Source organism: Macrotis lagotis, chromosome 4 (assembly GCF_037893015.1).
Source record: "Macrotis lagotis isolate mMagLag1 chromosome 4, bilby.v1.9.chrom.fasta, whole genome shotgun sequence".
Lineage (NCBI taxonomy): Eukaryota > Metazoa > Chordata > Mammalia > Peramelemorphia > Peramelidae > Macrotis > Macrotis lagotis.
This window is the reverse complement of record NC_133661.1, coordinates 143,358,636-143,384,075: the sequence shown is the minus strand read 5'-3', so window position 1 is coordinate 143,384,075 and position 25,440 is coordinate 143,358,636. Positions and strand designations below refer to the sequence as shown.

The 25,440-nt window shown below is 36.0% G+C and overlaps 1 protein-coding gene and 1 pseudogene across 6 annotated transcripts in view; one reads left to right on the top strand and one right to left on the bottom strand.

The window, feature by feature from the left end:
• Positions 1–25,440, bottom strand: part of TJP1 (tight junction protein 1) — a 281,955-nt gene that overhangs the window by 196,586 nt on the left and 59,929 nt on the right. The window lies entirely within an intron of this gene.
• On the top strand, positions 14,422–16,024 carry LOC141520051 (heterogeneous nuclear ribonucleoprotein A3 pseudogene; annotated as a pseudogene).

Genomic DNA, 25,440 nt, shown 5'->3' with positions numbered 1-25,440 from the left:
TTGAACAAACAGATACATTGTATAGAGATAGTAGTAATCATAGTGGTTAGTGGGGCAGCTAGATGTTGAAGTGGATACAATGCTAGGCCTAGGAGCAGGAAGACCTGACTTTGAAGTCAGTCTCAGACACATAATTACTAGCTGTGTGACCCTAGGCAAGTTACTAAACTTGTTTGCCTCAGTTTCCTCATATGTAAAATGAACTGGAGAAGAAAATGGCAAATCACTTGGCAAATGCCAAGAAAACCTCAAATGGGGTCACAAAGTAGAATATGACTGAAACTGTAGTAGTGGTGGTAGCAGCAGCATTTATATATATATATATATATATATATATATATATATATATATATATATCCATATCTATTTATCTATCTATCTATATAGTAGCATAAGTATTCATAATAATGGTGGTAGTAGTAGGTGGCTCAATGGATTGAGCACTGGTCTTGAATTCAGGAGGATGGGAGTTTGAATCCAGCCTCAGATATTTGCCACTTACTAAGTGTGTAACCTTGGGCAAGTCACTTAACCCTGATTGCCTTGCATCCAGGGTCATCTCAACTTGTCCTGATTCTTATCTGGCCACTGGACCCAGATGACTCTGGAGGAGAGCCCCTCACTCAAATCCAATTCATGTGTTTGTCATGGTATCACCTCCCTGATGTCGTGGTCTTCTTCGAAAATGAAGGACAAACATTAGTAGTAGAAGTTGTAATAATAATAGTGGTGATGGTATTAGTAGTAGTAATCAGCATTTATAAAGCACTTAAAGGTTTTCAAAGACCTTTATAAGAATTTTATTTTATTTATACTGCAGTTCAGTTGGACAAGTGTTGAATCAGAAAGATTTGAGATTTTTTCCCTTTTTTGGCTAGGCAATTGGGGTTAAGTGACTTGCTCAGGTCCAGCATCCTATCTACTGTGCCACCTAGTTGCCTACTGTGTTAATATTATGTGACAAAAGTGCTATATTTGCTTTTTATCTAATACATTTTGTCTGAAATGGAATACCGAAGTTTTAAATGTTATCTATTGATAGAAAAGGCCTTGAGATACAGGGTTGCTGCTTTCAAAAAGCATCTGCCAAGATTTACTGTGGCTATCATGTTTATTTAACTTTCTAATTTTATGAATCATTTATCTTTCCTAATAAGTTGCCTAACTAGTGTGCAAACAGATGGTGGTCATCTTATAACATGCATCCTAGAAACATCCAGCATTAACTGCTCTGATCACAGACAGTGTTTTAGGATTAAATTATTTGACAAAATGATCAGAGAAGAAGATAGTACCAAGGCTGGGAGCAAGTCTAAATGGAGGACTGCTGAAGTTTTGACCCCCAGCTATGGAGCAGAAAACTTCTTTTATTCTATTTATTTATTTATTTATTTTTAAAAATTTTATTTTTGAGTTTTATGAGTTTTACAATTTTTTGAGTTTTATTCATGAGTTTTACAAATCCCCCCCCCCAATCTTACTTCCTTCCCCCCACCCCCCACAGAAAGCAGTTTGTCAGTCTTTACATTGTTTCCATGGTATACACTGATCCAAATTGAGTGTGAGAGAGAAAAATCATATCCTTAGGGAAGAAACATAAAATATAAGAGATAGCAGGATCAGATAATAAGATAACAGTTAGAAAAGCTTCTTTTAAAAGGAAAGAAAAAACAGATAGATAACATACTATTTAGGCAATCTTGGCTCATTAGAGCTTTGAATTCACTGTTGAGCTCATTCAAAACTTTCTAACACCCAGAATTCACTTCTTGTTTGTCACTTTCTATAGCAGTGACTGACCCACACACACAGAAACAAAAGCAGGCAACAGAGGGGAGAAAAGGAAATTGCTCCCATGGAGCTGACTTGCAGTCATTCCATAAACCCCGCCTACATCATCATCTAAAGAGAGATTTGCCTCCCTTTTCTTTTTATACTTATGTGTGTAATGTATGTGTGTGTGTGTGTGTGTGTGTGTAATTCCACACTTGCAACATCTTTATTGTTTCATTTTCTCTTGAAGACTTCCCTTAATATTACTGTGGAGGCTTTTTTGTCAATATTGCTGAGGCTGGAGAGAAAAAGGCAGGGAAAATCAGGGAAAACCAGAAGATCAATCATTCTATCAGGAGGCAGTAGGCACCTGTCACATACTGGGCATCATATTAGGCAAAGAAGATACAAAAAGACAAAAAATGAAATAATCTCTACCATCAAAGACTTTACATACTTTTGGGGGAGACAACATGTTTATATATATATATATATATATATATATGTATATATACATATATATATATATATGAACAAGTAAGATATTTAAAAAGTAAACCTAATTAATTTAGTGGGAGGATACTCTAGCAATTTGGAAGAATTATCAGGAAGCTCATGTAGACAGCGATACTAGGGCTGAACTTTAAAGAAAATTAGAGATTCTAAGATGTAGAGAGGAGAGTTCATTCTAGTTATGAAAAAAAAATCTGGGCAAAGGCACAAAGATGGGAAATAGTGTTTTGTGTAAGAAATGGCAGGAAAAAAAGAAAAAAGAAAAAAAGAAATGGCAAGAAAATCAATATGAGTAGCCTAGAGATTATATGAAGGGAAATAATGTATAGCTGTTGGTTGTCCTTCATTCTCAAAAAGGACCAAAATCACATCACTATGCTAGAGTTAAATTACAGTATGTCCAAATATGGTTTATCAGACCAAGATGAGCTTGGAATATTCGACCATAGGTTGGGCACAAATAGTCCATGTGATCATTTGGGGTGGATTCTCTGAATTTCCACATCTCTCATTTCTTTTAAGCTATTTCAAATCTGTTTTGCTCAGAGAGCCTAGCGACTTCTCTGATAGGGTACACCATGCTGGGCAGTTTTGTGTTAGGGTTTCCCATGCAGTACAATCAATTCCAAAGTTCTTAAGAAAGACCTTGAAAGTGTCCTTGTATCACTTTTTCTGACCACCATATGAGTGCTTGCCTGGTGTGAGTTCTCCATCAAACAATCTTTTAGGCAGCTGTACATTTGGCATTCAAACAATGTGGCCAGCCCATCTGAGTTAGAAGCTCTATAGTAAAGTTTAAATGCTTGCTTGGCAGTTTAGTTTGAAAAAGGACCTCAGTGTATGATATCATATCCTGCCAGGTGATCTTCAGAATCTTCACAGGACAATTCAAATGGAAATGATTTAGTTTCCTGGTATGGCACTAGAATACTTGTCCAGGTTTCATAGGCATACAACAATGAGATCAGCACAAAGACACTGTAGATCTTCAGTTTGGTAGTCAGAATAATATTTCTTCTCTCTCACACTTTGCTTCAAAGCTACAAAACAGTGAGCTAGCTTTGGCAATGAGTGTGTCAATCTCATTATCCACGTGTACATTCCTGGAAAGTATACTGTCAAGGTAAGTGAACCTATCCACTGTATTCAAAATGTCTCTGTTTGCTGTAACTGATGGTTACACATATGGATGGTGTGCTGATGACTGACAGAGCACCTGTTTTCTTGGTGTTAATTGTTAGACCAAAATTAGCACAAACAGCAAAGAATCGATCTGTACTTTGTTGCATCTCAGTTTCAGAGGATGCACTGAGTGCACAATCATCTACACACAGAAAATCACGCTCCAATCCTTGCTTCCACTTTTGTCTTGGCTTATAATCTTTTGAAGTTGAAGAATTGACCATCAGTGTGGTAGCAAATATTGACCACATATTTATCCTCATTGAAGGCATTTGACAAACATGGATAAAAACACCATGCTAAGGGAGCAAGGATACAACATTGTTTCACTACATTGGTGACTGGGAAATTGTGAGAGCATTGTCCATTATCCAGAATCTGAGCAAGCATGCCATAATGAAATTGATGTATAATACTGATGAACTTCTTTGACCAACCAATAGACATAATTTTCCATAAGTTCTCAGGACTGATGATATCAAAGGCCTTGGTTAGACCTACAAATGTAGCTTCCGACCTTTCTTTTGGAGTTGTCAGGCAGCAAATACCATATTAATCATTCCTTGACCTTTTCTGTAGTCACACTGGCTTTCAGGTAATGATCATTTTCCACATTAAGGATCAGTCTAGTAAGAAGGACTACGGCAAAAATCTTGCCAACGGACTAAAAGACAGAACACTACCCCCATCCCCTGCTGCTGTGACTATTATGGGACAATCTAGTCACTTTACCGTTATAGAAAAGGACAATAGAAGTGTCCTTGAACTCCTGACCTAGCTTTCTCTTGCCATATAACCCAGAAAATTTCAGTCAACTTTTGTATGAATTGTAAACAACCCCTAGCTTATAAGTAAGTCTTAGCTGAAATAGAATCACTATCAGGTGCCTTGCCACATAAAAGGATCCTAATGACATTCAAAATCTCTTCTTCAATTGGAACTTCAGCTAGGGAAGGAATGACTTCAACCTGAGATAAACGGTCAATGGCTTCAGCATTTATTGATGATGGTCTGTTGAGACACTATGGAAATGTTCAGCCCATCTTTCTAGGATCATGTTCTTATCACTAATCTATGTGACTCCATCAGCACTGAGTACCTGAGATACACCATAGATCTTTGATCCATAAGTATTCTTCACTGCATTATAAAAGCACTTTGGATTGTTACTATAATAATAATAATTATCATTATTATTATTATTATAACTATAATTCCATCTGCCTTCTTACTGTCAAGTCCTGCATCTCTCTAAGTTTCACTTAAACTTCACATTTGGTGGAGTTAAATGTTGCCTTCTTAGAGAGGGATGAACTATCCCATTAGAAAACCCTATAGAGTTCTCTTTTTTCATTTAGCAGCTTCTATATTTCTCCAACATTTTCATCAAACTAATCTTGATTCAGCAAATGCAGTGCAGAACACCAAATCTCTGAAAGCTGCCCATTCCTTTACTGCTTCACTGTGTGTTGACTCAACTTTTCCTCCAAGTAAGCAACAAAATGTTTATAGTCAGAGAAGCCCTCTTATCTCTTGACATTAATTCTTCAGGTAGTCATTTTGCTTTGGAACCACCATTTTAGTTGAATGTGAATTTTCAATTGAAGAGGATGAATCTGTGATCAGTCTAGTGCCTTTGTCACTTTCACACCCTTCTCTTCCTACAAACCCTATTAAATGGCAATGTGCTGCAAAGTTGTATCCATGAACTTTTATTGCATTTAGGTAAATGGAAGATAATGTTGGTGGTGAGAAGATCAGGAGATGCACAAGTCTTCAGTAATAAATGAACATTGTTATTGTTATTTGTAACTCATTTCTCCTAGGGATAGTGTGAGCCTACTTTAGCATTAAAGTCACTCAGAATTATAAGCCTGTCCTCAGTTGGTACATTGATGATAAGGGTATCCAAGTTTTCCTAAAGTTTTTCTTTGATGTCATCAAGCTTCATCATAGTGGTAGCATAAGCACTGATGATAGTGGTGTGGTATTTTCCTGCAAGAGGTAATCATTTTGCCATGAGCCTGTTATTGGTGGGTATACAAACTTGTTGACTCGATTGATCTGATTGCAAACCTATACCAGTTTAATGGCTCTCCCCTTTTCACTGTATCTAGCTCTGACTTCAGTAAACTGTCATCTATGTTTCAGTAAGGACTCCTATTTGGATGATATACCTACTGAGATCTCTCACACGAAGAGCTGTTTGTCTCTTAGGTTTACTAGATTGTGTGCTGTCTATAAGTGTGCACAAATTCCATGTACAGATAGTGAGTGGAATCATCTTTGCAGAAGTTTTTGTACTTTGTGTGTATTGACCATAGATTGGGAATCTCTGTCTACCATGGTAATCAGGCTAGGATTAGGTAAGCAGACAGTTTTTAGGGACCTTTTCTGGTCCCTTCCTCATACCAGGAGGCAGGCTACACAATCCTTAAAAGGCTGCTCAGACACCAAGAGACCTACCTAATCCCACTGCTGCTTTTCATGAGAAGATGATCGTTCAGCCAGGGTCACCTGTGTGCAGGGTGGTGACTACAGCTCCTAGAGTATCCACACCTACTGCTTCATCACTTGCCTGCCTTTGAGATATGTAAAAAATCATAAAATTATAAAGGTGATATCTTTTGATTTGTACATAAATTGGATTTAAGTGAGATAGGGTTTCATTAAGTCATGTTTCACATCATCACAGTCCAGTGACAAGACAGAGTCAAGATAACTGGTGATGGCTGGAGATGGCAGTACATAACCTTGACATCCTTGATGTCTAACCAAATTCTAAGTGCTCCACAGTACTTTCTGCAGTTGCCTGCATAGCTGTTGAAACAAATTCTTCTCATCTGCCCCTTCCACCAGAGGAAATCTTCACATGCCTAGATACACATCCCCCCTAACTCATCAACTGGCTTGAGATCCCTCAGTCATCCTAGCCTGGTTTAGCCCATCTGATGAAATGGTTTACTGGGGTCTTGCCCCTGTGTATGCTACCACTTCCTGGAGTGGTGAGAGTTGGATGGCTCAGAAATACATCAAAGATGTAAAGAAGTCCTTCACAAGAGAAGTACTAGTCTTCATTGAACACACCCTACACTGCAGGGTATAATGTGTAGGAAAGTAATGTATAATAAGGTTGGAAAGATAAGTTGAGGTTAGATTGTGAAGGACTTTAAACGAAAGAGGAATTTGTATTTGATCCTAGAGGTAATAGAGATCCATGAGAGGTTACTGAATAAGGTTTTGACCAGAGCTTTAATAACATCATTTTGGCACCCATGTTTCCACACAAGTGAGATAGATGGGAAGGTAGAGAGATCTGATGTAGGTAGACAAATTAGGAGATTATTATAGTAGTCCAGGCAAGAAGTAATCTAAATAGAAATACTAATTAAATGCATGAAATTAATATAATCAATTTCCATGCATTTAATTATTTATTTATGAGATAATATATTAAAAACAGATAAGTCTCTACACAGCCAAGGGGCACATCCACATGACGACATAGTAAAGGAGCCTGAGAAAGAATAATGGACTGATAAGGTAAAATCGGGGAGTCCACGGGAAAACCCTAAAAAAAATATCTAGGAGGATAGGGTAGTCACCACTATCAGATACTCCAGAGAGCTCTGATCAAGAAAGATGAGGACTGCAGAAAATCCATCAGATTTGGTAATTAAGAGATCAGTGATAACTTTGGAGAGAGTAAATTTCAGTGTGGTGATGAAGTAAGAATTGATACCTAAGTTGGATGGCAGAAAATGGAGGCAAGAGGAATAGATAACTTTCTCCAGGAATTTGAGAAAGGGAAAAGGTTATAGCAGGATAATTTAAGGTGATACTAATGTGGAGTATGCATAACTAAAGATTAGGAAGAGGGGAGTGTGTTTGTAGGAAGCAGGGAAAGAGTCAGTAGGATTTGTTTTTGTTGTCCTCATCATTCTTGACAGCTTAGTGGTACAGTGAATAGAGTGCTGGGCTGGAGTAAGAAAGATTGGTCTTTCTGAGTTTATATCTGACCTTAGATACTTACTAGCTGCATGACCTTAGATAAGTCACTTAACACTGTTTGCCTCCCTTTACTCACCTGTAAAATAAGTTGGAAAAGGAAATGGCACACTACTCCAATATCTTTGCCAAGAAAACATCAAATTGGGTCATGAAGAATTGAAGGCAAACTTCAGTAGAAAGGGAGAGAGGAAAGATTAGAGAACTAGAGAGAGAAGATGATTAATAAATTAATCTAGGGGAGAAGACTACAGATATGAGATCAACTATATCTAAAGGAGTTGGTCATGGTAAGCACTTTTTCAACAAAGCCTAGAGTAAAAGAGGAGAGAATAGGGTGTGATGTCAAGGTACACTGGGAGCAAGAAAGGGGGGGGAGAGAGCAAATGGTTTGTTTTCTTAATAAAGTATGAGATAGGGGCAGCTAGGGGTGCAGTGGATAAAGCACCGGCCCTGGAGTCAGGAGTACCTGGGTTCAAATCCAGTCTCAGACACTTAATAATTACCTAGCTGTGTGGCCTTGGGCAAGCCACTTAACCCCATTTGCCTTGCAAAACAAAAAAACCTAAAAAATAAAAATAAAAAAAAAAGTATGAGATAAGGTTTTCAGTCTTGCATATGTCTGGAGGAGAGTTGCATGGGAAGATTGAGGAAAGAAGAGATGGTTTGAATAATGACTGTGGGAAAAGGGACAAAGAATCAATTAAGCAGTGAGGTCTGAGTTGGGAGTTGATGATGTAATTTTGTACTGGACTCAGCTAGCATGGTTGCATGTCTTTTTCCTAGCTCCATTCAGCAGCAGAAGACTCAATGGAGGGATTGTGGGGTTTGTCAAGGTGTTAGAAACCATAGGATAAGGGAGCAAGAGATTTGAGAATACTTTCTTTTTTATTCCTTATATTGTACTGGAGAGGAAACATGCACAGAAAAGCCAATAAAAATGAATATAGGAAAGAGAGAATGGAATAAATGAGAGTGGGGAGAAATAGAGTGGAGGTACAGCTATTAATAGCAATTGAGGGGAAAATATTGAAGCAACTTCTCTGGTGGACTTATGATAAAGAAAGCAACTCACCCCAGAGACAGAGCCATTGGAATCTGAACACAGACTGAAATACAATTTTTTTTCTCTATTCTTGAGGTTTCTCATCTTCTTGGGGGGGGAGGGGTTTATTTTTATTCTTATGTTTACTCTTATAACATTCAATTTACATCAATGTATGGCATGGAAACAATGTAGAGACTGTCAGACAGCCTTCTGTGGGGAGAGGAGAGGGAAGGGAGGAGGGGAAAAAATTTGTAGAATTCAGAGCTTTGCAAAAAAATGATGGATACATATTACTATTGTATATAACTGGAAAACAAATAAGATGTTAAAATGTTAAAAAAGGAATATAAAGGAACTTTTTTGGTGGAAGAAAAGCATTAACAATCAAGAAAGGATTGGTGTTGGCCAGCACTTGAGCTGAGACTTGAGGGGAAAGTAGATATTCCAAGAGGTGGAAGGGAAGAGGAACAGAATTCTGGAAGAATGGGGGAATCAGCTTGTGCAGACAGGAGACAAGGACAGGATTGGGTAAGAAAGTAGTTCAAGGGGCAGCTAGGTGTGTAGTGGATAAAGCACCGGCCTTGGAGTCAGGAGTACCTGGGTTCAAATCCGGTCTCCTACACTTAATAATTACCTAGCTGTGTCGCCTTGGGCAAGCCACTTAACCCCATTGACTTGCAAAAAAAAAAAAATCTAAAAACAAAGAAAGTAGTTCAAAAAAAGTAATTAACACAAAAATAAAGTCCAAGAATATAACCTTATTCAGTTAACACACAAAAATGGAATAATCAAAAATAGATTTTTGTCAAAAATGTTAATAATTATAATTGAACTTAAAAATAAGAAAAATCTAACTGATAATTTGGTTATGATTTTTAAAAAGCTAACTTTTCTAAACAGAGGAAGAATTCATAAGAGAATTGCCTCAGTGAATTCTACAGGGAAGCAAATATATTATATTTCTCCATTGATCTCAGTAAGAAATAAAGTATATGACTTTTGACTTCAAAGAAGAATGTCTCTGTAAAGTAAAACTTAGCAATTGCTTTGCCAATAACTTTTTTCCTAAGAACTGTATTGAGTGTGTGAGAAGAATGATTTGCAGATGTACTAAAAATACATGAAACAATTTTAATATGTATCATTGCTACATATTTTACAGAGTTTTATGTTATGAATCAGGAAGTGGATGATGGAGACAATTCCTATTTATAGACTATGAAAGGTATAAATACTTCCATTCAATCATACTTTTCTCCAAAAAGAAAAAAAAAGCTTGAGAACTGCAAAACTCTCCTTTATGCTTGGGTAAGCTGTCCCTTACTTTATGAACAGCAAAGTAAAATTTTGTTGAAAAGGAGCAATCTTATGAAGACATAATAATGTAAAATTCCTTAAGGCTGAGTTAACTACAAGAATCTAGCAGAGAGATATGCATTTGAAATAGCAAACATAAAGACTGCTCTATCAGGGTACGTTTTCTCCATGAAGCTTATGCAAACAGACTCCCAGGAAAAGAAACAAAGGCACCCAGTGTAGCACGATTATCAGTTCTTTGAATTCTCAGATCATCTGTGCATGCCGAAAATAACGTGAGTAGATTTCACAAGAATTAACTCATTGGTAGCACATTTACCTAAAGTAATGAATCACTATAGAAAAAGAGAATGGAGTAACTTTAGAACACAATTTTCCTACTACAGTTTTCCAGACAAATATCTACTAAAAGTACTAAGGATGAAAAAAAAAAATTCTACAGTTTTCACTGGTGTTTGCCCCTAGTTTTTCTCTGCTATAAAAATTGTGGAATATTCAACAGTTATGGGAATATGAGACATATCAATGGTTTGTTCAACTATAATTCATTATAGTTCACTATAATTCACTATTGTTATTAGTATAATGTTTAGAGTAAATTTCCATCATTTAATCATATGAAAAATTGTCTTATTGAGAAAAAAAACTTTTGGAAATCTTAATAAGATGAGAGAGCTAACCTAGAGAGCTAATCCAGGAAGGCCTGGGTTAAAGTTCTGCTTCTTACACATACTGACTGTGTGATCCTAGGATAAGTAAATTACACTTCAGAATGTCCTAAGTAAGACCCTAAAACAGAAAGTGCCAATCTTTAGTAGAAAGAGTTTCTGTTTCAAAAATTCCCCAAACCAAAGAAATCACAGGTTCAGTTCTACATAAATTAGATGTAAATAATATAATTGGCAATAAAAATTAAAATAAGAAAAAGCTGAATTTAAATGACTTCAAGTGGCATTTACCCAAATTATAAAATTGCTTTTTTGTGTTCTCCAAGTGACACTTATCAAAACTTCCCTAATAATTGAAAAGGGAAATGAAATAATTCTTAGCTAATCTGAAAAATAATAAACATTTTATTGATTTGGAAAAACAAAAAAGAATTCTTCAACTTTCAAGAAAAAGCATCAGTACGCTAAATTAATTTAGTGAATTATGGACTCCTCTTTGTTCCATAATTGTTGTGAAGTCTAATATCATGTCTTTAAGATACTAAAAAAAGAGAGAGATACCTAACTCCTGCTGCCCTGATTCATTACCTTGAGCAATAGTTTTCAAAATGTGGTCCAGGGAACCCTCAAAGTCCCTGAGACCTTTCTCAGGTCCCATGAGATAAAAATTATTTTAATTCATGAAGTCAAACTATTTTCCTAATAATATTAAAATGTTTTTATTCAAATCTGATAAATGTCAATACATATAACCCACATAGAAAAAAGTTCTCAATTTTTTAATGTAAAGGAGTTGTGGGACCAAAACATTTGAGAATCTCTGATCTAGAGTGTCTGTAAAGTTGTGTAAACTTTCTTCTAATCCTTTAATAGTCCTCCTTCCAAAGGTATTGCTAAATAAAATTTCTGTCCTGTTTCCTACAGCAGGATAATAGAAGTAAAAAGTTGCAAGCTATAAGGAATTTTCTTTTTTGCTTAGGAAAAATTAGATTTTTTTTGTTTTTAGTAAAAACAAATGCAAATAAGGATGAAAAACTTCCTTGTGCTTGCAACTAAGTTGTCTTTAGAATGGGCTGGCTTATAGATGTTAGGCATTGAGGTGCTTTAGGGATATAGGATTGATTCTGAAGTCAGACTCATCTTCCTGAGTTCAAATGAGTCTCAGACACTTATTAGCTTTGTGACCTAGGGTGAATCACTTAATCTGTTTGCCTCAGTTTCTACATCTGTAAAATGATCTGGAGAAGGAAATGACAAATTACTCCAGTATTATTGTCAAGAAAACCCCAAATGGAGTCAGGAAAAGTTGTACATGACTGAAAAACTGAGGCTAATTCAGGATGTTGTTAATTTGTTTATGCATTGATGTATTTTCCCAAATCTATCTAAAATAAGTTTTCATACAAAACTTTATTCTAAATAAATCTCCACATTATATTTTTCTGGAAACTGAAATATTATATTTTTTATTAACATTTTATTTGTTTTCCAATTATATACAACAGTAGTTTCTACCTATCATTTTTGTAAGGTTTTGAATTTTACAATTTCCCCCCTCCCTTCCTTCCCTCCCCCCATAGAAGACAGTCTGATAATCTTTACATTATTTCCATGCTACACACTGATCTAAGTTGAATGTGTTGAGAGAGAAATCATATCCTTGAGGAGAAAATAAAATAGATAGAAAAATTATGTAGTACATAAGACACTTTATTTTTAAAAAATTGAAGGTAATAGACTTTGGTCTTTGTTTAAATTCCACAATTCTTTCTCTGGATACAGATGATATTCTCCATTGCAGGTACTCTAAAATTGTCCCTGATTATGGCATTGATGGAATGAGCAAGTCCATTAAGGTTGATCATCACCTGCATATTGCTGTTAGGGTGTACAGTGTTCTTCTGGTTCTGTTCATCTTGCTCAGCATCAGTTCATGCAAGCCTTTCCAGGCTTCTCCAAAATCCCATCACTCTTTGCTGGATCAAAGAGTAGGCACATTTTTATTGCCCTTTGAGTACAATTCCAAATTGCTGAGCAAGATTTTGAAAGGGAATTCTGTGAGTCACAGGGAAGAGGGAATACATTCCAGCTATAGGGAAAATAGTCAGTGGAGAAGATGGAGTCTTTTATTGTAACAAAATTATTCTATGTTTTGAAGCACTGTGAGTCTGAGTTTTTTTTAAGGGGACAGATGGTCAAACATTTATGTTCCCAGGTTCCAGCAGTGAGCCAAACAAGTGAGAAGTCCCTAAAGTGCACCCAGGGTCTGTCAACAAAGAATTCTGAGACAAGGGTTATTCAAGCACTTTTTTTTGCTTAATATTATATTTCAGGGGCAGCTAGATGGCGAAGTAGATAGAGCATCAGCCCTGGAGTCAGGAGTACCTGAGTTCAAATCCAGACTCAGATACTTAATAATTACCTAGCTGTGTGGCCTTGGGCAAAGTCACTTAACCCTGTTGCCTTGCAAAAACTAAAAAAAAAAAATTAAAAAATACTATATTTCAATTTATATGTAAAGATAGTTTTCAATTTCATTTGTGTAAAACTTTGACTTCTAAATTTTCTCCCTCCTTTCTTTCCTTTTCTTTCCCCCCAAACAGCAAGTGATCTAATATAGGTTATGTATATATAATCATGTTAAACATATTTCCATATTAGTCATGTTATGAAAGGAGAATCAGAACAAAAGGGAATAATCATAAGCAAGGGGAAATTTTTTAAAAATTCTTTTTATTTATTTAAGGCAATGGAATTAAGTGACTTGCCCAAGGTCATACAACTAGGAATTATTAAGTGTCTGAGGCTAGATTTCAACTCAATTCTTCCTGACTCCAGGACCGATGCTCTATCTACTGCACCACCTAGCTTTCCCTGAAAAAAATTTTTAAAAAGTGAAAATATTGTGCTCGATCTGCATTGTGATTCCATAGTCCTTTTTCTGGATGTGGATGGCATTTTGTATCATGAGTTTTTGGAATTGTCTTTCATCACTATTTTGTTGAGAGGAGCTTTGGCAGCAAATGAATTCTAGGGGTAGAAGGTCTCTAGAAGCCAAATTGTTCCACTTATCACTGCTAAATGTTCATATCTTTCTTACTTCTTCCTTTTCTTATAAAGTATTGCTAAAGCCATGGGAGTCCACAACTCCAAAGCCTATCTAAATAGCAACACTTTTCTATAATCATGAATATCTCTGAGCAACATGTTAAATAAGGTTCACTTCTTGAAAGCATGGGAATCTCACAAAGGACTCCCATCTAAAATTACAATAGAAAACATCAATTTCATAGAAGTTACTTTTGTTGCTACTGTTCAGTCATGTGCAACTCTTTATGACCCTGTGGACCATACTGTCCATGGGAATTTCTTGGCAAAAAATACTGGAGTGGTTTGTCATTTCCTTCTCCAGTGGATTAAAGCAAACCCAAGTTGGTAACTTGCTCAGGTTGAACTCAGGGTCTTCCTAACTCTAGCCTTAGCATTCCATCTGGTGAGCCACCTAACTCCCTGACGTGTTACTTATACTTTACACATTCTATCAATCCTCTTCAACTTTGCTAGAATATTATGAATGAAGTTTACTGAGGATGAAGAGAAACATGGTAAGATTTCATTTAGGTGAAAAGTCTGTTTGTCTTTTTACCTTCAATCCCAAATTGGTTAGTATTTCCCCTGTGACTATGTTGCCTAAGCAAAATTATGAAATAACAAAAAGTTACTTTTATCGCCTCCTTCTACTTTTCTCTCCTTTGGAGGTCCAATTCTGCCCTCCAGAAATGGAGGACCCATAAATCACTGGAGTCCTGGTGACAGCTTGAACTGACTCAGGTGAATTGTTGAATTTTCAGTGTTAGCAATAAACCTTAGAAATTCTCAAATCAAGACTTGATTTAGGAGTCCGGTCTCAAAATGGAGGTAAAACAGCCACCCGGCCGCCCCCAGCCCGACTCCGGCCGCTGTCGCCGCAGCTGCGGGGAGGACGGTCATGATCTAAAGGAACCAGAGCAGTTGAGAAAACTGTTTATTGGTGGCTTGAGCTTTGAAACTACGGACGATAGTTTAAGAGAACACTTTGAAAAGTGGGGCATTCTCACAGATTGTGTGGTGATGAGGCTTTGGCTTTGTGACTTATTCTTGTGTAGAAGAGGTAGATGCAGCAATGTGTGCTCGACCACATAAGGTTGATGGGCGTGTAGTGGAACCAAAGAGAGCTGTCTAGAGAGGATTCTGTAAAACCTGGTGCACATCTAACCGTGAAGAAAATTTTTGTTGGTGGTATTAAAGAAGATACAGAAGAATATAATTTAAGAGACTACTTTGAAAGTATGGCAAGATTGAAACTATAGAAGTTATGGAAGATCGACAGAGCGGAAAGAAGAGAGGATTTGCTTTTGTAACTTTTGATGATCATGATACAGGTAACAAAATTGTTGTTCAGAAATATCATACTATTAATGGACATAACTGAAGTGAAAAAGGCCCTTTCAAAATAAGAGATGCAGTCTGCTGGCTCACAAAGAGGTCGTGGAGGTGGCTCAGGCAATTTTATGGGTCCAGGAGGAAACTTTGGAGGTGGTGGAGGAAACTTTGGCCGTGGAGGAAACTTTGGTGGAAGAGGTGGTGATGGTGGAGGTGGTGGTGGCAGCAGAGACAGTTATGGAGGTGGAGATGGTGGATATAATGGATTTGGAGGAGATGGTGGCAACTATGGAGGTGGTCCTGGCTATAATAGTAGAGGAGGTTATGGTGGATGTGGTGGACCTGGATATGGAAACCAAGGTGATGGATATGGTGGTGGTAGAGGAGGATATGATGGTTACAATGAAGGAGGAAATTTTGGTGGTGGTAACTATGGTGGCAGTGGGAACTATAATGATTTTGGAAATTATAGTGGGCAGCAGCAATCAAATTATGGACCCATGAAAGGAGGCAGTTTTGGTGGAAGGAGCTCAGGCAGTCCTTATGGTGGTGGTTATTGATCTGGTGGTGGAAGTGGTGGATATGGTAGCACAAGGTTCTAACAACTCAACAGAAGAGGGCTATAGTTCTTAGCAGGAGAGAGAGTGAGGAGTTGTCAGGAAAGCTGCAGGTTACTTTGAGACAGTCATCCCAAATGCATTAGAGGAACTGTAAAAATCTGCCACAGAAGGAACGATGATCCATAGTCAGAAAAGTTACTGCAGCTTAAACAGGAAACCCTTCTTGTTCAGGACTGTCATAGCCACAGTTTGCAAAAGGTGCAGCTATTGATTAATGCAATGTAGTGTCAATTAGATGTACATTCCTGAGGTCTTTTATCTGTTGTAGCTTTGCCTTTTTCTTTTCATTACATCAGGTATATTGCCCTGTAAATTGTGGTAGTGGTACCAGGAATAAAAAATTTAGGAATTTTTAACTTTTCAATATTTGTGTAGTTCAGTTTTTCTACATTTTAGTACAGAAACTTTAATGAAATGTGGTTTTGAAGGTGTTTCCTTGTTAGTTAACAAGTAGAGAAGATCATTGTTAATTACTATTTTGAATGAATTTTGCTAAAGTTAACTGTAAAGAAACACCTGCTGACTTGCAGTCTAAGGGGAATCTATTCTCCCTAAACCAAACCATAATACCCATTGATATGAATGGGAATTGACAAAGTGGAGAGAATAGGTATTTGTATGTTTGCAATGTGTGTTTTAGATAACAACTAGAATTGGATATTTAAATTAGTATATTTGTGAATTAATAGCATTAAGCTTTACCTTTCAAATGAAATTTTCAAATTACCTTTTGGGTTGTGCATATATATATTTTTAATTGTAATTCTTTATGATTTAGTGTGTTAGCTCTGCTAAGTCCTAGTTGTGTTTATTAAAAAGGTAAAAAAAAAATCCATTGTAGAGTTACCTTGACCACCTTTGAAACTGCTGCCATAATATGATGTTGGTATAGGAGGTATCTATAGTGTCCTCATTAAATTCTGGGTGATGGAGGGGGTGGGATTTGGGGCAGTAGGTGTTTGGTTTTTTTTATTTCCCTCCCTTTTGAAAAATTTTTCTTAATGAATATGAAGAAATATCCAACCACTAAGCTTGCTGTATCCAAGCAAATAGTAGATAAACTGGGCTTTTGTTTGTTTTTTTATTTTGTGTTAATTGGTTTGGGGGGCGGGAAGAGGCCCAAAGACCTTCAAATACTTACCTTGGTTTAATGTCTTTTTAATTTATACAAGCTGTCAGAGCAAGAGAATAAAAAGCAAGCATTGTGAAACACTTGAATGGCTAGCATGCTTTCCTGCTTACACCATATGCATTTTTCTGGATGAAACCAAGGATAGCCTAGGTATAATGCTTTAAAACTACGTTCTTGCAGCAGCAATGTAGCACAATTGTTTGGTACACAAGCTTTTTTGCTTTTGAAGATCCTGATTTCAAGTTTGATTCTAAGTAAGAATTCATTTGCACTTCAGTGCCTAGACAACATGTCATCACCATCATCATATATATCTACTTCAACACAATATTGGTATTAGTTATGAGTTTGCTTGAAAAACATTGATTGTGAAGGAGTTCCATGATTAGGTACCTTGCCAGCACCATGTGGGACAATATCCCCACATAAAGTCTACTGTTTTGCATCAGATGATGCTTAATGTTTCTTTAAGTACTAAAAAAAATATATATATGTATATATACATATATATATGTGTGTGTGTGTGTGTGTGTGTGTGTGTGTGTGTGTCCCCAAAAAGACTTGATTTATTGTTTTGTTGTTTATCCAGACTTAAGAAAGTGATGGGAAAATAATAATGTAGATTAAACTTGAAAGTATTTCATGCATTCATTTTCTTTATCAGAGAATCAGTTGTTAAACATTTATCAGTCTACCTTTGATTTTAGCTAACTCCAGATGTTCAGAAGCACCCATTTCAGTGTCCTTTTGAGGCCAATCCTTTCTAGGTAGCACCTTATGTTCCCAAATCATCAAAAAATTCCTATGAAAATTCATATTACCTTGACACAATGTTTTCAATTAGACATTAGAGAAAATAGATCTAATATCAGCCCTAGTTCAAGTCCCCTATTTCCAAAATCTTATTGAATATTTTCATCCCAGTATCAGCTCAAAACCAACAAGTCCAAAACTGAGCATATCACCTGAATGATGTGTTTTTGTATCCTTGGTTCCCTTCATATTACAGAGAGGCAATTGTTTTTCATTTACCAAAATATAACACTAAAAAGTGATATGCCCCAAAGAGACTCTGAGATCAACAAAGGACCACATCTTGCTGTATAGCAAGAATAGTGAAGATAAGATCCCAAGACCAGCAGATACCAAAGAACTCAATAGAGCTATGCAACCAGCAAAGTAAACCACACAATGAGGAGAAGTTGCAGTAAGTCCTATGAAGATCACCCAGGAAAGGTACCATGACCAATGAAGATCAGGTCCAGTGAGAACAGCACAGTGAAGTCAACAGATGATACTGAGGGACCTGGAACATTAGTGATGTAAAAATGTCCTTCAAGTCTCTGTCCTCAGTCCTCCTCTTCTTTTTCCTTTTTTACTAACTATTCTGATAATCTCAACAGCTACCCTAAATTCAATTATCTCTCTGAAGATGATTCTATGAGTCCTGCATGTAAATGCCTATCAGACATTACAAATGGATATTTCATAGACATTTCAAATTCAATATGTCTAAAACATATTCCCACTCTACCACTACCCCCAACCCTCCCCCCTAAATTTACCTCTATTTTATTAGTTCATCACTGTTCCAGGCTTCCTAGTTGGCATCTTCCTTGACACCTCACTTTCACTTCACCCAACATATTTAATCAGTTATTTCTGTTATTACCTCCATAATCACTTTCATGTCTGATGCCTTATCTCTGCTCACATATTCCACTTCTGGCTTTCAATTCCTCTTACATAGACTATTGCAATAGCCTTTTGGTTAGTTTCCAGCCTCAAGTCTCTCTCCATTCTAATACAACCTCCATTTAACTGCCAAAGTGATTTTCTTTTAAAGTTCAAATCATTAGTAATCATGTCACTCTATTTCTCATTATACTCATGTGGCTCCTTATCACCTCTAGAATCAAATAGAAAGTCCTAAACTGGAGCCAAGACAGTGGCATGAAACAAACAGAAAGTTATCTGCTTGACATTTAAAGCTCTTCACAACCTGACCTCTTCCTTCTTTTCCATTATTTTTCACAATAGATTCCTCTCCGTAGTCCAATAATGCAAAGTTTGTTTGTTTGTTCAATTCTCTTGGGCATCTCCTATCCCCATGTCCTCCCCATGTCCTCACTTCTGCCTCTTGACATCCCTGGTTTTTTTTTTTCCTGGCTTCTTTCAAGACTCAGCTAAAATGCTATTTTCCACACAGTACCAAGGGTTCTGTTTTTTGTTTTTGTCTTTCTTATATTACCAGAACTAAGCACAAAACCTGTCACATATTCAGCTGTTAATAAATGTTTCATTGTTGACTGAAGGAGTAATTAATTTTTGGAGGTTTCATGTATGATCCCTATGCACACTGATTCTCTTAATTATGTATGTATTTGTTATAGAGGGCAGCCTAGGTTTCTCAGAAAAAGTGGGAGGTTTTATTGCAAATTTTCTCATTATACAGAGTCATTTAATGACTCTGCTTTGAACTAAATGTTGCTTCTGGTTTCCTAGCAAAAAGTAAACACATCAGTGTGGACTCATGAACTATAATTTTTAGTAAATATAGAGTAACAGAATACCTTGAATTTAGAGTAGCTACTCCAGGAGTTTTCCATGTGAAAGGGAACATCAGGTACTATATTGTCATTTGTTTAGCATTATAATAATCACTGATTTTTGCTAATTCACTCTTCATAATATTTCTGCCGTCTCTCTTTTCTTCACTTATGCACCACCACTCAAGTTTAGATCCCTGAAACATTTTAGTTTTTGTAGTTGTGAAGGGAATTAATTTCATTCATGGGGTTCGGCTTGTATAAAGTATTAGAGGAGAGTACTGGAAAGTACTAGGGCAGAGGTGGTGCAGTAATTTGGCAAGAATTAGAGTGTATAAAGGGAAGTAATGTGAAATAAACCTGGAAAGATAAACTGGAGTCTACAAATCTGGAGCTTTAAATGCCAAGTTGAAGTATGTATTTTATCCTAGAAACAAAAGGGAACTATTAATATGGATGGGCTTGTTCTTCAGGAAGATGATTTTGACATCCATAAAAAAGATGAATTAGAGAATTGGAGAGGCTGGAAGCTAGAATTCCGATTCAGAAGACCTTACTTCCTAATAGATCAGGTAAGAGGCGAACTATAATGGTGACTTTGAGAACAGAGAGTGAGGAATAGATGTGAGACATATTATAAAGGTAGAATTGACAAAATTTCACAATGGAATAGGATGGATAGGTAAGGAAGAGGGAAGAGTCAATGATGACTCCAAGATTATTAACCTGAATAAATAGAACACTGGTCATGTTTTCAATAGAAATAGATTAACTAGAAAAAAAAGAGTAGGAATGGGGGGGACTATAAAATCTAGTTTAGATATATATTGAAAGATGTCTATGAGACGTAGAGTGAAAGATGACTAACATGCAGGTGCTGACATGGAACTGGAACTCAAAAGAGAATCTTTGGATAGATAAATAGATCAAGGAATTATCTACACAGAGATGGTAATTTAATTCACACAGCTGATGAGATTCCTGGGGTAGCAATGTGACTCAGTGAATAAAGTACTGGCCCTGGAATGAGGAGGACTTGAGTTCAAGTCCAGTTTCATAAACTTATTAACTGTGTGATTCCTAGAAGAGATGTAAAGAAAGAAGGTAAGGGGCCCCAAGATGGAGCCTGGAGGATGCCCATGGTTAAGGAGTAAGACAGGATGATAATTCAGCAAAGGGTTTTGGCAAGAAGAGGAAAGACAAGGAAAGAACCAAGAGACAGGAATGTCATAAAAAAAGTAGAGGAGAAAATATCCAGGAAGAGGGCAATAGTATCAAATGCTACAGAATAGTCAAGAATGGTGACAATTGATAATCACTGGATTTAGCATTTAAAATAGAGCATGAGAAAAGGAATTTCAGTTGACTGGTGAGGTGAAGGAGGAGAGAAGTAAAAGGAGAAAAAGTGTCAGTTTGGAGAGTAGGTTGAACAAGGAAAGACAATCAGAAGTGAGAACAAAACTTCATAGTCATAATTCATAGGAAACAATTTCCAATAAGAGGGTCAGCAATACGAACACTGGTCTCAAGTGATATTTATACACACACACACATATCTACATCTACATATATATATAAATGTACATGCACCCACCTGTGTGTGTATATATACATACTCGTCCAAATATATGTATATATGCATATACACAAATATATATAATATTATGTCCTAAAAGTCTTAGGGCACGTTTAAATTTTAGTAGCTTAAAATTATCCTAAGTTTTTTGAAACATTTTAGATATAATATATATGCAGAGATTACAGCTAATAAATTGGGTGAAACTGCAATCTTAAAAATCAAGGAGGTGACCTCATGGATATCATTGACTCTTAATAAGGTGGAACTTATGACTAGACCATGGCTCTAGAAAGATATAGAAGAACAGAATATATAAAAGAGAACGTGGAATAACAATGTATTTTTGGTATAAATATATACACACACAAGCACATGCACATTCTTTTTCTCTTTCTCTCACATGAAAAACATTAGGAATACAACAGGGAAAGCATGGGGAACCATATTTGAGGATCAGTGAAGGGCAAAAGACAAGAAATATTGTTATGCAGTTATGCTAGAAATCATTTGTAAAGAATCAGGAATTATTCAAGGTGCTTGGGAAACACAGCAGAAATCTAGAATTGCAGTAAGATAAACATGGTAAGTACTGGTGGACTTACATTAACCTGATTATCTCCTAGAACTCTATCTTCCAAAAACAGATTAGTTCATACATTTATGATTTGTTAAAAGGTAATTTCATCCTTTAAAAGTATGGAGGGTGGGGGTGGCTAGGTAGCACAGTGGATAGAGCACTAGCCCTAGAGTCAGTAGCACCTGGGTTCAAATCCGACCTCAGACACTTAATAATTACCTAGCTGTGTGACCTTTGGCAAGCTACTTAACCCCATTTGCCTTGCAAAAACCTAAAAAAATTAATTAATTAATTAATTGCAAATAAAAGTATGGAGGGGATGTTGGAGGAATTGTTCTTCTGGATCAGATTCTTAACAACAAAAAGGAAATGTTGGCTAGGATGGAATCTTGGCTACAGGTGAATCCTTCATCCCAGAATTCTTGATAGAGAAAAGGAGGATAGTCATGTAAACTCTGACATGTCCTGAAGCTTTTGGAAGGACAGATTTCAAAGCATTCAGAAAAAGATTTATAGGTTCTAGTGTCAGAGGAAGTTAGCCTGAAAGATGGAAATTTCTCAAACAAAATTCTAAAGACAAAAAAAAACTTATTCCAAGGAGGAGCAGAACCATCCTAAAGATACCAATGTAGCTGAATAGGGAACTTTATAGGTCAGCTCTGATTTTTAAAAGAAGAAAGCAGGAGCAAGGAACTGGGAATTTGTACAAAATAGTAAGCATTGTCCTGTAAGAATGATGTCAGGGGTACCATTGCCCAGACTGAGCTAAGGCTGGTAATGAGTGCTAAGGACAACAAAAAGATTTTTTAAAAAACTACTCTGGATACTAGCAAGGGATCCTAGAATTGAAGTATAATAATAGAAAATTCTGAAGAAGTTCAGTTACTCAGTATTTATTTGACTTCTTTTTTTTCTTCCATGAAGAATGATATTTGGAATGGGAAAGATAAGGGGAAAATGTTTTGTAGGGAGTAGAAACCCAAGATAATAAGGAGGTAATAAAAAAACAATTATGGAATCCTAATTCAAGTAAATAGGCTCAGATAAATTATATTCTGGGATGCTGATAAATATGACTGTGACATGGCACCCAAAAAAGTTAATTCTGTTCTAGACTGCATGAAGAGAAGCATACATTCAGAACAAGGAACATAACTGCTTCAATAAAATCAGCCCTGCTCAGACATGTGGATATCCTCTTCAGTCATAGATGCATATATTGGAAAAAGACATAAGCTGAATAAAGTCCAGAAACAGGATAAGGATGCTGAAGAGACTGGACAACTTAACACATAAGGATTGGTTGAAGGAGATGGGTATGATTTGCCTTAAGAACATAAGATGTCTTTGGGGAAAGGCATGATAATAGGTATGAAGCATCTGAAAGAATTGTCATGGAGAAAGCAGATTAGGTGTGTTCTATAAGGCCCCAGAGGGGGCAAAATTAGCAGCAATGTAAACAAGTTTTAGAAAGGTAAGTTTTGATGTAAGGAAAATTTTCCTAACAATTATAAAGTAGACTGAGATACCTCAGGTAGATATAAGATGAACTCTTGTTAAGAATGTTGTAGAAGAAAAGGTATGTGTTAGCTGGATGACTCATGGCATCCCTTATAGTTATGAGATCCTATGTATAAGCAATGGAAGCAATATGCTATTCAAGGACTAAGGAGAGAAAAATCACATTCAAATGAGGTTTAGAATCAAGTAGAATTTCAAAGAAGAGGTGGCATTTGAGCTGAATCTTTAAAGATGAAAAGGCAAGGATGCAAGAGGAAGACCAGCGAGGGGAAGAGTATTATAGGAACTGAGAATAATTATATTAAAGCCATGGGTATGGAAATGTTTAAGACAAGCCTAGGGATGACAAATAGTACAACTACCTGTGTATATAATCAGAGTGGTGTCAAAGCAGGAAATGTAGTAGTATGAAGCTAGACTGTGGATCAATTTGGATGTCAAACTATGGGAAAGTAATTTGTAGGCAAATGAAGTAGGAAATTACTGAAAGATTTTTTTTAAAATTACAGTTGTAATATAATCAGATCAGTATAAGAGGAAAATCAATATGACAGAAGGAAGCAACAGAAGGGAGAGACAAAAAAGAGAATGTTACAACTGGGAAGAAATGACAAAAGTAGGAAGTTAATGCATCAGTTCATGTGGTTGGTAACAAAGTTCTATACCATGATGACAGCAGGAAGAGAGAGGATGATAGTTATAAAAATATTAAATGAAACAAAATCAACTTGGCAGCTGCTTGTAATACTAGAAACCACTAGAGAAAATTTTATCTCTGGCAAAATAATTTCAACTTTCATTGACCTCCCTCAAATTAAATTGCTATTTGGTACCTGTTTTCCTCATAAAACAAGAGCAAACAGTGGATGTACAGTTCTGACCAAGATTTGCCATAGTATCATAAATCTGGTAATAAATAAAAACACTATTTTCTATATCCAGTTACTTTATTTAACATCAAAGAATGAGCATATTTTGAAACACTAAAGTAGAAGTGTGATTATATTAATATACTGGAAGTCACCCCACCCAACTTCATTGCTACAATACCTGAATTTATGCCAAAGTGTTTGGCTTATTGCTAGAATATACCAAGCACAGCACTGTTTTTGAACATTATTCTACCACTCCCTTAAACTTTCCACTTTACAAATATTTTTATATCTCTGTTTACTGCGTATTTGTAATATTTTTATTTTTGGTGTGTAAAGAAATTCTGATCAAATTTATTCCATGAACAAGTTTTAAATAGTTTTTAAAAATTAAAGTTGAGACAGTAAAAAATTCATGTCTTATTATTAACAGTAATATTTTTTTACAACTAATAAGAAATAAAATGAACCTGTGGATATTTGAAAAATTGTGAAGGGTGTGAAAATAGAAATCATAAGAATTAAATTTGGAAGGAACCTTAGAAATATCTAGAATAACCTCTTCATTTGAAACCTAGAAAGGACTTGCTCACTATCACACAGCTAACATAGTTTATAAAGTTATCAAGGACAGGATTCAAACTTTGGTTATCTGACTCTAAATTTAGTAGTCTTTTCACTTCTCCATATGATTGTCAATATTGATGATAGGAAATTGTCCTATCCCATTCCAAAAACCTAGTGATGGTTTTACATATTTATTTATTTATTTTACTAACAATAAACCATATTTAGTGGAGAGGACCCATCATTGACAAATAGGTTATGTTAAAAAAGTTAATAGTTGGTTTTAGCTTTCTAAGGAAAATGCATTTAAAATTTTGATAGTTCTTGAGATAGCTTGGAAATATAATAGAATTAGAATAGAAAATAGTTGGAAACACCTCTTCTAATATCATTAGTCAATGAGCAAAATAAATTTGAATAATAAAAATAACTTTAAAAAATGTTAAATTTTAAATTTTAAGAAAAGCAAGCTAATCTGAGGACTATGGAAAGGTAGGTGACAGAGATTTTTATGGTACCTATAAAGGAAATTGGATTTTTTTTAGGACCCTAAAGGTCAATGACATTTTTTTCCTTAATTAGGTACAATTTTGCTCCTAATTTTATGACTTTTATTTTCCTTTATGTTGTTATATTTTTAGTACTACTTATGTTTATTAGGCATTTTGTCTTACAGTATCACAAGGTTAGAGTGAGGGTTGTAGAAAGAGTTAACATATTGAAACACAACTCAAATAATCATTTGTCAAGTTTTGTTCAATCTAACCCTACAACATCTTTCAAAATTGTCCTTGATTTTCACTAACACAATCATCACTGCAGTTCAAGCTCTCCATCATCTCTCACCTGGACAACTACAATACCTTTAAATTGGCCTCTGGGATTCAAGTCTGATCCCTCTTGTCAAGGAGAAAAATCTGCCAGTGGTAGCACATGGGCTGGGCTGTTTTCCTTAAAAAGGAGGAGAGAATTGCCTAGATTATTCTAGAGCAGAGAGAGAGAGAGAGAGAGAGAGAGAGAGAGAGAGAGAGAGAGAGAGAGAGAGAGAAGAGCAAAACTGTTCCATTCTGATGGTAGTTTTAAAGAGGCAGC